Source organism: Chiloscyllium punctatum, chromosome 6 (genome assembly GCF_047496795.1).
Source record: "Chiloscyllium punctatum isolate Juve2018m chromosome 6, sChiPun1.3, whole genome shotgun sequence".
In the NCBI taxonomy this organism is placed as follows: domain Eukaryota; kingdom Metazoa; phylum Chordata; class Chondrichthyes; order Orectolobiformes; family Hemiscylliidae; genus Chiloscyllium; species Chiloscyllium punctatum.
In genome coordinates, this window is record NC_092744.1 from 101,550,040 (window position 1) to 101,566,462 (window position 16,423).

The following is a 16,423-nucleotide window of genomic DNA, read 5'->3' on the forward strand; positions in this document are numbered from 1 at the left end:
GTGATATAGACAGTGTTCGTGGTGACGCATAGAGTGTTCCCAGTGATATAGACTGTTTGTGGTGACACAGAGAGTGTTCCCAGTGACATAGACAGTGTTCCTGGTAATACACGGAGTGTCCCCAGCGATATAAACAGTATTCATGGTGATGCAGAGTGTCGCCAGTGATATAGACACTGGTTGTGGTCATACAGAGAATATTCCCAGTGATATAGACAGTGTACGTCGTGGTACAGAGTGTTCCCAGTGATATAGACAGTGTTCGTTGTAATACAGTGTTCCCAGTAATATAGACAGTGTGCGTGGTGACACAGTGAGTGCTCCCAGTGATATAGACAGTATTCGTGCTGATACAGAGAGCGTTCCCAGTGATATCGACAGTATTCGTTGTGATACAGTGATCCCAGTGATATACACAGTGTGTGTGGTGATACAGAGAGTGTTGCCAGTGATATAGACAGTGCTTGTGGTGATACAGAGAGTGTTGCCAGTGGTATAGACAGTGTTTGTGGTGATACAGAGTATTCCCAGTGATATAGACAGCGTTCCTGGTGATACAGAACGTGTTCCCAGTGATATAAACACTGTTCGTGGTGATACAGAGAGTGTTCCCAGTGATATAGACAGTGTTTGTGGTGATACAGAGTGTCCCCAGTGATATATTATCAGAGTTCGTGGTGATACAGAGCGTTCACAGTGACACAGACTGTGTTCCTGGTGATACAGAGAGTGTTCACAGTGATATTGACGGTGTTCATGATGACACAGAGTGTCCCCAGTCATATAGACAGTGTTCCTGGTGATACAGAGAGTGTTCCCAGTGATATAGACACTGTTCGTGGTGATACAGAGAGTGTTCCCAGTGATATATTATTCGTGTTCGTGGTGATACAGAGAGTGTTCCCAGTGATATAGACAGTATTCCTGGTGACGCATAGAGTGTTCCCAGTGATATAGACTGTTCGTGGTGACACAGAAAGTGTTCGCATTGATATTGACAGTGTTTGTGATGACACAGAGAGTGTTCCCAGTGACATAGATAGTGTTCCTGGTAATACACAGAGTGTCCCCAGCGATATAGACAGTGTTCATGGTGATGCAGAGTGTCACCAGTGATATAGACAGTGGTTGTGGTCATACAGAGAATATTCCCAGTGATATAGACAGTGTACGTTGTAATACAGTGTTCCCAGTAATATAGACAGTGTGCGTGGTGACACAGAGAGTGCTCCCAGTGATATAGACAGTATTCGTGCTGATACAGAGAGCGTTCCCAGTGATATCGACAGTGTTTGTGGTGACACAGAGAGTGCTCCCAGTGATATAGACAGTATTCGTTGTGATACAGTAATCCCAGTGATATAGACAGTGTGCGTGGTGACACATAGTGTGTTGCCAGTGATATGGACAGTGCTTGTGGTGATACAGAGAGTGTTTCCAGTGATATAGACAGTGTTTGTGGTGATACAGAGTATTCCCAGTGATATAGATAGTGTTCCTGGTGATACAGAACGTGTTCCCAGTGATATAGACAGTGTTTGTGGTGATACACAGAGTGATCCCAGTGATATAGACAGTGGTTGTTGGGATACTGAAAGTGTTCCCAGTGATATAGACAGTGTTCATTGTGATACAGAGTGTCCCCAGTGATATATTATCCGTGTTCGTGGTGATACAGAGCATTCCCAGTGATATAGACAGTGTTCGTGGTGATACAGAGAGTGTTCCCAGTGATATAGACAGTATTCCTGGTGATGCATAGAGTGTTCCCAGTGATATAGACTGTTCGTGGTGACACAGAGAGTGTTCGCATTGATATTGACAGTGTTTGTGGTGACACAGAGAGTGTTCCCAGTGACATAGACAGTGTTCCTGGTAATACACGGAGTGTCCCCTGCGATATAAACAGTATTCATGGTGATGCAGAGTGTCGCCAGTGATATAGACACTGGTTGTGGTCATACAGAGAATATTCCCAGTGATATAGACAGTGTACGTCGTGGTACAGAGTGTTCCCAGTGATACAGACAGTGTTCGTTGTAATACAGTGTTCCCAGTAATATAGACAGTGTGCGTGGTGACACAGTGAGTGCTCCCAGTGATATAGACAGTATTCGTGCTGATACAGAGAGCGTTCCCAGTGATATCGACAGTATTCGTTGTGATACAGTGATCCCAGTGATATAGACAGTGCTTGTGGTGATACAGAGAGCGTTCCCAGTGATATAGACAGTGTTTGTGGTGATACAGAGAGTGTTGCCAGTGATATAGACAGTGCTTGTGGTGATACAGAGAGTGTTGCCAGTGGTATAGACAGTGTTTGTGGTGATACAGAGTATTCCCAGTGATATAGACAGCGTTCCTGGTGATACAGAACGTGTTCCCAGTGATATAGACACTGTTCGTGGTGATACAGAGAGTGTTCCCAGTGATATAGACAGTGTTTGTGGTGATACAGAGTGTCCCCAGTGATATATTATCAGAGTTTGTGGTGATACAGAGCGTTCACAGTGACACAGACTGTGTTCCTGGTGATACAGAGAGTGTTCACAGTGATATTGACGGTGTTCATGATGACACAGAGTGTCCCCAGTCATATAGACAGTGTTCCTAGTGATACAGAGAGTGTTCCCAGTGATATAGACACTGTTCGTGGTGATACAGAGAGTGTTCCCAGTGATATAGACAGTGTTCATGGTGATACAGAGTGTCCCCAGTGATATATTATCCGTGTTCGTGGTGATACAGAGAGTGTTCCCAGTGATATAGACAGTATTCCTGGTGACGCATAGAGTGTTCCCAGTGATATAGACTGTTCGTGGTGACACAGAGAGTGTTCACATTGATATTGACAGTGTTTGTGATGACACAGAGAGTGTTCCCAGTGACATAGATAGTGTTCCTGGTAATACACAGAGTGTCCCCAGCGATATAGACAGTGTTCAGGGTGATGCAGAGTGTCACCAGTGATATAGACAGTGGTTGTGGTCATACAGAGAATATTCCCAGTGATATAGACAGTGTACGTCGTGGTACAGAGTGTTCCCAGTGATGTACACAGTGTGTATGGTGATACAGACTGTTCCCAATGATATAGACAGTGTGCGTGGTGACACAGTGAGTGCTCCCAGTGATATAGACAGTATTCATTGTGATACAGTGTTCCCAGTGATATAGACAGTGTGCATGGTGATACAGAGTGTTCCCAGTGATATAGACAGTATTTGTGGTGATACAAAGAGTGTTCCCAGTGATATACAAAGTGTACATGGTGATACAGAATCATCTCAATGATATAGACAGTGTTCGTGGTGATACTGAGAGTGTCACCAGTGATATAGGCAGTGTTCGTGGTGATACTGAGAGTGTTCCTAACGATATAGACAGTGTTCGTGGTGATACAGAGAGTGTTCCTAGCGATATTGATGGTGTTCGTGGTGATACACAGAGTATCTCCAGTGATATAGACATTGTTTGTGGTGATACAGGGAGTCTCCGCAGTGATATAGACAGTTTTTGTGGTGATACAGTGAGTGTTCCCAGTGATATAGACAGTGCTTGTGGTGATACAGAGAGTGTTGTCAGTGATATAAACAGTGCTTGTGGTGATACAGAGAATATTCACAGTGATATCGACAGTGTACGTCGTGGTACAGAGTGTTCCCAGTGATATAGACAGTGTTCGTTGTAATACAGTGTTCCCAGTAATATAGACAGTGTGCGTGGTGACACAGTGAGTGCTCCCAGTGATATAGAGAGTATTCGTTGTGATACAGTGTTCCCAGTGATATAGAGGGTGTGCATGGTGATGCAGAGTGTTCCCAGTGATATAGACAGTATTTGTGGTGATACAGAGAGTGTTCCCAGTGATATAGACAGTGCTTGTGGTGATACAGAGAGTGTTGTCAGTGATATAAACAGTGCTTGTGGTGATACAGAGAATATTCACAGTGATATCGACAGTGTACGTCGTGGTACAGAGTGTTCCCAGTGATATAGACAGTGTTCATTGTAATACAGTGTTCCCAGTAATATAGACAGTGTGCGTGGTGACACAGTGAGTGCTCCCAGTGATATAGAGAGTATTCGTTGTGATACAGTGTTCCCAGTGATATAGAGGGTGTGCATGGTGATGCAGAGTGTTCCCAGTGATATAGACAGTATTTGTGGTGATACAGAGAGTGTTCCCAGTGATATACACAGTGTACATGGTGATACAGAATGATCCCAATGATATAGACAGGGTTCGTGGTGATACTGAGAGTGTTCCCAGTGATATAGGCAGTGTTTGTGGTGATTACTGAGAGTGTTCCCAGTGATATAGACAGTGTGTGTGGTGATACAGAGAGTGTTCCTAGCGATATTGATGGTGTTCGTGGTGATACAGAGAGTATCTCCAGTGATATAGACATTGTTTGTGCTGAGACAGTGAGTCTCTGCAGTGATATAGACAGTTTTTGTGGTGAAACAGTGATTGTTCCCAGTGATATAGAGAGTGTGCATGGTGATACAGTGTTTGCCCAGTGATATAGACAGTGTTTGTGGTGACACAGTGAGTGCTCCCAGTGATATAGACAGTATTCGTGCTGATACAGAGAGCGTTCCCAGTGATATCGACAGTGTTTGTGGTGATACAGAGAGTGTTCCCAGTGATATAGACAGTATTCGTTGTGATACAGTGATCCCAGGGATATACACAGTGTGCGTGGTGATACAGAGAGTGTTGCCAGTGATATAGACAGTGCTTGTGGTGATACAAAGAGTGTTGCCAGTGATATAGACAGTGCTTGTGGTGATAAAGAGAGTGTTGCCAGTGATATAGACAGTGTTTGTGGTGATACAGAGTATTCCCAGTGATATAGACAGTGTTCCTGGTGATACAGAACGTGTTCCCAGTGATATAGACAGTGTTTGTGGTGATACAGAGTGTCCCCAGTGATATATTATCAGTGTTCGTGGTGATACAGAGCATTCCCAGTGACATAGACTGTGTTCCTGGCGATACAGAGAGTGTTCACAGTGATATTGACAGTGTTTGTGATGACACAGAGTGTCCCCAGTGATATAGACAGTATTCCTGGCGATACAGAGAGTGTTCCCAGTGATATATTATCCGTGTTCGTGGTGATACAGAGCATTCCCAGTGATATAGACAGTGTTCATTGTGATACAGAGAGTGTTCCCAGTGATATAGACAGTATTCCTGGTGACGCATAGAGTGTTCCCAGTGATATAGACTGTTCGTGGTGACACAGAGAGTGTTCGCATTGATATTGACAGTGTTTATGGTGACACAGAGAGTGTTCCCAGTGACATAGACAGTGTTCCTGGTAATACACGGAGTGTCCACAGCGATATAAACAGTATTCATGGTGATGCAGAGTGTCGCCAGTGATATAGACAGTGGTTGAGGTCATACAGAGAATATTCCCAGTGATATACACAGTGTACGTCATGGTACAGAGTGTTCCCAGTGATATAGACAGTGTTCGTTGTAATACAGTGTTCCCAGTAATATAGACAGTGTGCGTGGTGACACAGTGAGTGATCCCAGTGATATAGACAGTATTCGTGCTGATACAGAGAGCATTCCCAGTGATATCGACAGTGTTTGTGGTGACACAGAGAGTGCTCCCAGTGATATAGACAGTGTTCGTTGTGATACAGTGATCCCAGTGATATACACAGTGTGTGTGGTGATACAGAGAGTGTTGCCAGTGGTATAGACAGTGTTTGTGGTGATACAGAGTATTCCCAGTGATATAGACAGCGTTCCTGGTGATACAGAACGTGTTCCCAGTGATATAGACACTGTTCATGGTGATACAGAGAGTGTTCCCAGTGATATAGACAGTGTTTGTGGTGATACAGAGTGTCCCCAGTGATATATTATCAGAGTTCGTGGTGATACAGAGCGTTCACAGTGACACAGACTGTGTTCCTGGTGATACAGAGAGTGTTCACAGTGATATTGACGGTGTTCATGATGACACAGAGTGTCCCCCGTCATATAGACAGTGTTCCTAGTGATACAGAGAGTGTTCCCAGTGATATAGACACTGTTCGTGGTGATACAGAGAGTGTTCCCAGTGATATAGACAGTGTTCATGGTGATACAGAGTGTCCCCAGTGATATATTATCCGTGTTCGTGGTGATACAGAGAGTGATCCCAGTGATATAGACAGTATTCCTGGTGATGCATAGAGTGTTCCCAGTGATATAGACTGTTCGTGGTGACACAGAGAGTGTTCGCATTGATATTGACAGTGTTTGTGATGACACAGAGAGTGTTCCCAGTGACATAGATAGTGTTCCTGGTAATACACAGAGTGTCCCCAGCGATATAGACAGTGTTCATGGTGATGCAGAGTGTCACCAGTGATATAGACAGTGGTTGTGGTCATACAGAGAATATTCCCAGTGATATAGACAGTGTACGTTGTAATACAGTGTTCCCAGTAATATAGACAGTGTGCGTGGTGACACAGAGAGTGCTCCCAGTGATATAGACAGTATTCGTGCTGATACAGAGAGCGTTCCCAGTGATATCGACAGTGTTTGTGGTGACACAGAGAGTGCTCCCAGTGATATAGACAGTATTCGTTGTGATACAGTGATCCCAGTGATATACACAGTGTGCATGGTGATACAGAGAGTGTTGCCAGTGATATAGACAGTGCTTGTGGTGATACAGAGAGTATTGCCAGTGATATAGACAGCGCTTGTGGTGATACAGAGTATTCCCAGTGATATAGACAGCGTTCCTGGTGATACAGAACGTGTTCCCAGAGATATAGACAGTGTTTGTGGTGATACAGAGAGTGTTCCCAGTGATATAGCCAGTGGTTGTTGGGATACTGAAAGTGTTCCCAGTGATATAGACAGTGTTCATTGTGATACAGAGTGTCCCCAGTGATATATTATCCGTGTTCGTGGTGATACAGAGCATTCCCAGTGATATAGACAGTGTTCGTGGTGATACAGAGAGTGTTCCCAGTGATATAGACAGTATTCCTGGTGATGCATAGAGTGTTCCCAGTGATATAGACTGTTCGTGGTGACACAGAGAGTGTTCGCATTGATATTGACAGTGTTTGTGGTGACACAGAGAGTGTTCCCAGTGACATAGACAGTGTTCCTGGTAATACACGGAGTGTCCCCTGCGATATAAACAGTATTCATGGTGATGCAGAGTGTCGCCAGTGATATAGACACTGGTTGTGGTCATACAGAGAATATTCCCAGTGATATAGACACTGTACGTCGTGGTACAGAGTGTTCCCAGTGATATAGACAGTGTTCGTTGTAATACAGTGTTCCCAGTAATATAGACAGTGTGCGTGGTGACACAGTGAGTGCTCCCAGTGATATAGACAGTATTCGTGCTGATACAGAGAGCGTTCCCAGTGATATCGACAGTATTCGTTGTGATACAGTGATCCCAGTGATATAGACAGTGCTTGTGGTGATACAGAGAGCGTTCCCAGTGATATAGACAGTGTTTGTGGTGATACAGAGAGTGTTGCCAGTGATATAGACAGTGCTTGTGGTGATACAGAGAGTGTTGCCAGTGGTATAGACAGTGTTTGTGGTGATACAGAGTATTCCCAGTGATATAGACAGCGTTCCTGGTGATACAGAACGTGTTCCCAGTGATATAGACACTGTTCGTGGTGATACAGAGAGTGTTCCCAGTGATATAGACAGTGTTTGTGGTGATACAGAGTGTCCCCAGTGATATATTATCAGAGTTCGTGGTGATACAGAGCGTTCACAGTGACACAGACTGTGTTCCTGGTGATACAGAGAGTGTTCACAGTGATATTGACGGTGTTCATGATGACACAGAGTGTCCCCAGTCATATAGACAGTGTTCCTAGTGATACAGAGAGTGTTCCCAGTGATATAGACACTGTTCGTGGTGATACAGAGAGTGTTCCCAGTGATATAGACAGTGTTCATGGTGATACAGAGTGTCCCCAGTGATATATTATCCGTGTTCGTGGTGATACAGAGAGTGTTCCCAGTGATATAGACAGTATTCCTGGTGACGCATAGAGTGTTCCCAGTGATATAGACTGTTCGTGGTGACACAGAGAGTGTTCACATTGATATTGACAGTGTTTGTGATGACACAGAGAGTGTTCCCAGTGACATAGATAGTGTTCCTGGTAATACACAGAGTGTCCCCAGCGATATAGACAGTGTTCATGGTGATGCAGAGTGTCACCAGTGATATAGACAGTGGTTGTGGTCATACAGAGAATATTCCCAGTGATATAGACAGTGTACGTCGTGGTACAGAGTGTTCCCAGTGATGTACACAGTGTGTATGGTGATACAGACTGTTCCCAATGATATAGACAGTGTGCGTGGTGACACAGTGAGTGCTCCCAGTGATATAGACAGTATTCATTGTGATACAGTGTTCCCAGTGATATAGACAGTGTGCATGGTGATACAGAGTGTTCCCAGTGATATAGACAGTATTTGTGGTGATACAAAGAGTGTTCCCAGTGATATACAAAGTGTACATGGTGATACAGAATCATCTCAATGATATAGACAGTGTTCGTGGTGATACTGAGAGTGTCACCAGTGATATAGGCAGTGTTCGTGGTGATACTGAGAGTGTTCCTAACGATATAGACAGTGTTCGTGGTGATACAGAGAGTGTTCCTAGCGATATTGATGGTGTTCGTGGTGATACACAGAGTATCTCCAGTGATATAGACATTGTTTGTGGTGATACAGGGAGTCTCCGCAGTGATATAGACAGTTTTTGTGGTGATACAGTGAGTGTTCCCAGTGATATAGACAGTGCTTGTGGTGATACAGAGAGTGTTGTCAGTGATATAAACAGTGCTTGTGGTGATACAGAGAATATTCACAGTGATATCGACAGTGTACGTCGTGGTACAGAGTGTTCCCAGTGATATAGACAGTGTTCGTTGTAATACAGTGTTCCCAGTAATATAGACAGTGTGCGTGGTGACACAGTGAGTGCTCCCAGTGATATAGACAGTATTCGTTGTGATACAGTGTTCCCAGTGATATAGAGGGTGTGCATGGTGATGCAGAGTGTTCCCAGTGATATAGACAGTATTTGTGGTGATACAGAGAGTGTTCCCAGTGATATACACAGTGTACATGGTGATACAGAATGATCCCAATGATATAGACAGGGTTCGTGGTGATACTGAGAGTGTTCCCAGTGATATAGGCAGTGTTTGTGGTGATTACTGAGAGTGTTCCCAGTGATATAGACAGTGTGTGTGGTGATACAGAGAGTGTTCCTAGCGATATTGATGGTGTTCGTGGTGATACAGAGAGTATCTCCAGTGATATAGACATTGTTTGTGCTGAGACAGTGAGTCTCTGCAGTGATATAGACAGTTTTTGTGGTGAAACAGAGATTGTTCCCAGTGATATAGAGAGTGTGCATGGTGATACAGTGTTTGCCCAGTGATATAGACAGTGTTTGTGGTGACACAGTGAGTGCTCCCAGTGATATAGACAGTATTCGTGCTGATACAGAGAGCGTTCCCAGTGATATCGACAGTGTTTGTGGTGATACAGAGAGTGTTCCCAGTGATATAGACAGTGTTCGTTGTGATACAGTGATCCCAGGGATATACACAGTGTGCGTGGTGATACAGAGAGTGTTGCCAGTGATATAGACAGTGCTTGTGGTGATACAAAGAGTGTTGCCAGTGATATAGACAGTGCTTGTGGTGATAAAGAGAGTGTTGCCAGTGATATAGACAGTGTTTGTGGTGATACAGAGTATTCCCAGTGATATAGACAGTGTTCCTGGTGATACAGAACGTGTTCCCAGTGATATAGACAGTGTTTGTGGTGATACAGAGTGTCCCCAGTGATATATTATCAGTGTTCGTGGTGATACAGAGCATTCCCAGTGACATAGACTGTGTTCCTGGCGATACAGAGAGTGTTCACAGTGATATTGACAGTGTTTGTGATGACACAGAGTGTCCCCAGTGATATAGACAGTATTCCTGGCGATACAGAGAGTGTTCCCAGTGATATATTATCCGTGTTCGTGGTGATACAGAGCATTCCCAGTGATATAGACAGTGTTCATTGTGATACAGAGAGTGTTCCCAGTGATATAGACAGTATTCCTGGTGACGCATAGAGTGTTCCCAGTGATATAGACTGTTCGTGGTGACACAGAGAGTGTTCGCATTGATATTGACAGTGTTTATGGTGACACAGAGAGTGTTCCCAGTGACATAGACAGTGTTCCTGGTAATACACGGAGTGTCCACAGCGATATAAACAGTATTCATGGTGATGCAGAGTGTCGCCAGTGATATAGACAGTGGTTGAGGTCATACAGAGAATATTCCCAGTGATATACACAGTGTACGTCATGGTACAGAGTGTTCCCAGTGATATAGACAGTGTTCGTTGTAATACAGTGTTCCCAGTAATATAGACAGTGTGCGTGGTGACACAGTGAGTGATCCCAGTGATATAGACAGTATTCGTGCTGATACAGAGAGCATTCCCAGTGATATCGACAGTGTTTGTGGTGACACAGAGAGTGCTCCCAGTGATATAGACAGTGTTCGTTGTGATACAGTGATCCCAGTGATATACACAGTGTGTGTGGTGATACAGAGAGTGTTGCCAGTGGTATAGACAGTGTTTGTGGTGATACAGAGTATTCCCAGTGATATAGACAGCGTTCCTGGTGATACAGAACGTGTTCCCAGTGATATAGACACTGTTCATGGTGATACAGAGAGTGTTCCCAGTGATATAGACAGTGTTTGTGGTGATACAGAGTGTCCCCAGTGATATATTATCAGAGTTCGTGGTGATACAGAGCGTTCACAGTGACACAGACTGTGTTCCTGGTGATACAGAGAGTGTTCACAGTGATATTGACGGTGTTCATGATGACACAGAGTGTCCCCCGTTATATAGACAGTGTTCCTAGTGATACAGAGAGTGTTCCCAGTGATATAGACACTGTTCGTGGTGATACAGAGAGTGTTCCCAGTGATATAGACAGTGTTCATGGTGATACAGAGTGTCCCCAGTGATATATTATCCGTGTTCGTGGTGATACAGAGAGTGTTCCCAGTGATATAGACAGTATTCCTGGTGATGCATAGAGTGTTCCCAGTGATATAGACTGTTCGTGGTGACACAGAGAGTGTTCGCATTGATATTGACAGTGTTTGTGATGACACAGAGAGTGTTCCCAGTGACATAGATAGTGTTCCTGGTAATACACAGAGTGTCCCCAGCGATATAGACAGTGTTCATGGTGATGCAGAGTGTCACCAGTGATATAGACAGTGGTTGTGGTCATACAGAGAATATTCCCAGTGATATAGACAGTGTACGTTGTAATACAGTGTTCCCAGTAATATAGACAGTGTGCGTGGTGACACAGAGAGTGCTCCCAGTGATATAGACAGTATTCGTGCTGATACAGAGAGCGTTCCCAGTGATATCGACAGTGTTTGTGGTGACACAGAGAGTGCTCCCAGTGATATAGACAGTATTCGTTGTGATACAGTGATCCCAGTGATATACACAGTGTGCATGGTGATACAGAGAGTGTTGCCAGTGATATAGACAGTGCTTGTGGTGATACAGAGAGTATTGCCAGTGATATAGACAGCGCTTGTGGTGATACAGAGTATTCCCAGTGATATAGACAGCGTTCCTGGTGATACAGAACGTGTTCCCAGAGATATAGACAGTGTTTGTGGTGATACAGAGAGTGTTCCCAGTGATATAGCCAGTGGTTGTTGGGATACTGAAAGTGTTCCCAGTGATATAGACAGTGTTCATTGTGATACAGAGTGTCCCCAGTGATATATTATCCGTGTTCGTGGTGATACAGAGCATTCCCAGTGATATAGACAGTGTTCGTGGTGATACAGAGAGTGTTCCCAGTGATATAGACAGTATTCCTGGTGATGCATAGAGTGTTCCCAGTGATATAGACTGTTCGTGGTGACACAGAGAGTGTTCGCATTGATATTGACAGTGTTTGTGGTGACACAGAGAGTGTTCCCAGTGACATAGACAGTGTTCCTGGTAATACACGGAGTGTCCCCTGCGATATAAACAGTATTCATGGTGATGCAGAGTGTCGCCAGTGATATAGACACTGGTTGTGGTCATACAGAGAATATTCCCAGTGATATAGACAGTGTACGTCGTGGTACAGAGTGTTCCCAGTGATATAGACAGTGTTCGTTGTAATACAGTGTTCCCAGTAATATAGACAGTGTGCGTGGTGACACAGTGAGTGCTCCCAGTGATATAGACAGTATTCGTGCTGATACAGAGAGCGTTCCCAGTGATATCGACAGTATTCGTTGTGATACAGTGATCCCAGTGATATAGACAGTGCTTGTGGTGATACAGAGAGCGTTCCCAGTGATATAGACAGTGTTTGTGGTGATACAGAGAGTGTTGCCAGTGATATAGACAGTGCTTGTGGTGATACAGAGAGTGTTGCCAGTGGTATAGACAGTGTTTGTGGTGATACAGAGTATTCCCAGTGATATAGACAGCGTTCCTGGTGATACAGAACGTGTTCCCAGTGATATAGACACTGTTCGTGGTGATACAGAGAGTGTTCCCAGTGATATAGACAGTGTTTGTGGTGATACAGAGTGTCCCCAGTGATATATTATCAGAGTTCGTGGTGATACAGAGCGTTCACAGTGACACAGACTGTGTTCCTGGTGATACAGAGAGTGTTCACAGTGATATTGACGGTGTTCATGATGACACAGAGTGTCCCCAGTCATATAGACAGTGTTCCTAGTGATACAGAGAGTGTTCCCAGTGATATAGACACTGTTCGTGGTGATACAGAGAGTGTTCCCAGTGATATAGACAGTGTTCATGGTGATACAGAGTGTCCCCAGTGATATATTATCCGTGTTCGTGGTGATACAGAGAGTGTTCCCAGTGATATAGACAGTATTCCTGGTGACGCATAGAGTGTTCCCAGTGATATAGACAGCGTTTCTGGTGATATAGAGAGTGTTCCCAGTGATATAGACAGTGTTTGTGGTGATACAGAGAGTGTTCCCAGTGATATAGCCAGTGTTTGTGGTGATACAGAGTATTCCCAGTGATATAGATAGTGTTCCTGGTGATACAGAACGTGTTCCCAGTGATATAGACAGTGCTTGTGGTGATACAGAGAGTGATCCCAGTGATATAGACAGTGGTCGTGGTGATACTGAAAGTGTTCCCAGTGATATAGACAGTGTTTGTGGTGATACAGAGTGTCCCCAGTGATATATTATCAGTGTTCGTGGTGATACAGAGCGTTCCCAGTGACACAGACTGTGTTCCTGGTGATACAGAGAGTGTTCACAGTGATATTGACGGTGTCCGTGATGACACAGAGTGTCCCCAGTCATATAGACAGTGTTCCTGGTGATACAGAGAGTGTTCCCAGTGATATAGACAGTGTTCATTGTGATACAGAGTGTCCCCAGTGATATATTATCCATGTTCGTGGTGATACAGAGAGTTTTCCCAGTGATATAGACAGTGTTCATGGTGATACAGAGTGTCCCCAGTGATATATTATCCGTGTTCGTGGTGATACAGAGCGTTCCCAGTGATATAGACAGTGTTCCTGTTGATACAGAGGGTGTTCCCAGTGATATAGACAGTGATCATGGTGACACAGAGTGTCCCCAGTGATATATTATCCGTGTTCGTGGTGATACAGGGAGTGTTCCCAGTGATATAGACAGTATTCCTGGTGACGCATAGAGTGTTCCCAGTGATATAGACTGTTCGTGGTGACACAGAGAGTGTTCGCATTGATATTGACAGTGTTTGTGATGACACAGAGAGTGTTCCCAGTGACATAGACAGTGTTCCTGGTAATACATAGAGTGTCCCCAGCGATATAGACAGTGTTTGTGGTGATACAGAGAGTATTCCCAGTGATATAGACAGCGTTTCTGTTGATACAGAGAGTGTTCCCAGTGATATAGACAGTGTTCGTGGTGATACAGTGTTCCCAGTGATATTGACAGTGTGCATGGTGATACAGAGAGTGTCACCAGTGATACAGACAGTGTTCGTGGTGATACAGAGAGTGTTCCAAGTGATATAGACAGTGTTTGTCGTGATACAGAGAGTGTCCCCCGTGATATAGACAGTGTTGTTGGTGATACAGAGAGTGTTCCCAGTGATATAGACAGTATTCGTGGTGATACAGAGAGTGTTGCCAGTGATATAGACAGTTGTTGTGGTGATACAATGAGTGTTCCCAGTGATATAGACAGTGTTCGTGGTGACACAGTGTTCCCAGTTGCATAGACAGTGTTTGTGGTGATACAGAGAGTGTTCTCAGTGATATAGACAGTGTTCCTGGTGATACAGAGAGTGTTCCCAGTTATATAGACAGTGTTTGTGGTGATACAGAGAGTGTTCCCAGTGACATAGACAATGTTCGTGGTGATACAGAGCATTCCCAGTGATACAGACTCTGTTCCTGGTGACACAGTGATATTGATGGTGTTCGTGATGGCACAGAGTGTCCCCAGTGACATAGACAGTGTTTGTGGTGATACGGGGAGCCTCCGCAGTGATATAGACAGTGTTCGTGGTGATACAGAGAGTGTTCCCAGTGATATAGACAGTGTTCGTGCTGATAAAGAGAGCATTCCCAGTGATATCGATAGTGTGCGTGGTGACACAGAGTGTCCCAGTTATATACACAGTGTGCGTGGAGATACAGAGAGTGTTTCCAGTGATATAGACAGTGCTTGTGGTGATACAGAGCGTGTTGCCAGTGATATGGACAGTGCTTGTGGTGATATAGAGAGTGTTGCCAGTGATATACACAGTGTTCGTGGTGACACACAGAGTGTCCCCTGTGATATAGACAGTGTTCATGGTGATACAGAGTGTCCCCTGTGATATAGACAGTGTTCATGGTGTTACAGAGTGTCCCCAGTGATATATTATCAGTGTTCATGGTGATACAGAGTGTTCCCAGCGACACAGACAGCGTTCCTGGTGATACAGACAGTGTTCACAGTGATATAGACAGTGTTCGTACTGATACAGAGAGTGTTCCCAGTTATTTCGACAGTGTTCGTGGTGATACTGAGAGGATTCCCAGTGATATAGACACCATTCCTGGTGATGCAGAGAGTGTTCCCAGTGATATAGACAGTGTTTGTGGCGATACAGAGCATTCCCAGTGATACAGACAGTGTTCCTGTGGTACAGAGAGTGTCCCCAGTGATATAGACATTGTTCCTGGTGATGCAGAGAGTGTTCCCAGTGCTATAGACAGTGTTTGTGGTGATACAGAGAGTGTTCCCAGTGATATAGACAGTGTGCGTGGTGATACAGAGAGTATTCCCAGTGATATAGACAGCGTTTCTGGTGATATAGAGAGTGTTCCCAGTGATATAGACAGTGTTTGTGGTGATACAGAGAGTGTTCCCAGTGATATAGCCAGTGTTTGTGGTGATACAGAGTATTCCCAGTGATATAGATAGTGTTCCTGGTGATACAGAACGTGTTCCCAGTGATATAGACAGTGCTTGTGGTGATACAGAGAGTGATCCCAGTGATATAGACAGTGTTTGTGGTGATACAGAGTGTCCCCAGTGATATATTATCAGTGTTCGTGGTGATACAGAGCGTTCCCAGTGACACAGACTGTGTTCCTGGTGATACAGAGAGTGTTCACAGTGATATTGACGGTGTTCGTGATGACACAGAGTGTCCCCAGTCATATAGACAGTGTTCCTGGTGATACAGAGAGTGTTCCCAGTGATATAGACAGTGTTCATTGTGATACAGAGTGTCCCCAGTGATATATTATCCATGTTCGTGGTGATACAGAGAGTTTTCCCAGTGATATAGACAGTGTTCATGGTGATACAGAGTGTCCCCAGTGATATATTATCCGTGTTCGTGGTGATACAGAGCGTTCCCAGTGATATAGACAGTGTTCCTGTTGATACAGAGGGTGTTCCCAGTGATATAGACAGTGATCATGGTGACACAGAGTGTCCCCAGTGATATATTATCCGTGTTCGTGGTGATACAGGGAGTGTTCCCAGTGATATAGACAGTATTCCTGGTGACGCATAGAGTGTTCCCAGTGATATAGACTGTTCGTGGTGACACAGAGAGTGTTCGCATTGATATTGACAGTGTTTGTGATGACACAGAGAGTGTTCCCAGTGACATAGACAGTGTTCCTGGTAATACATAGAGTGTCCCCAGCGATATAGACAGTGTTTGTGGTGATACAGAGAGTATTCCCAGTGATATAGACAGCGTTTCTGTTGATACAGAGAGTGTTCCCAGTGATATAGACAGTGTTCGTGGTGATACAGTGTTCCCAGTGATATTGACAGTGTGCATGGTGAT

General features: G+C 44.4%; 1 protein-coding gene across 1 annotated transcript in view; it reads right to left on the reverse strand.

Moving 5' to 3' along the window:
- The window catches only part of LOC140478453 (unconventional myosin-VIIa-like), a 396,478-nt gene that overhangs the window by 270,530 nt on the left and 109,525 nt on the right, over positions 1–16,423 (reverse strand). The gene's annotated exons all lie outside the window — the stretch shown is intronic.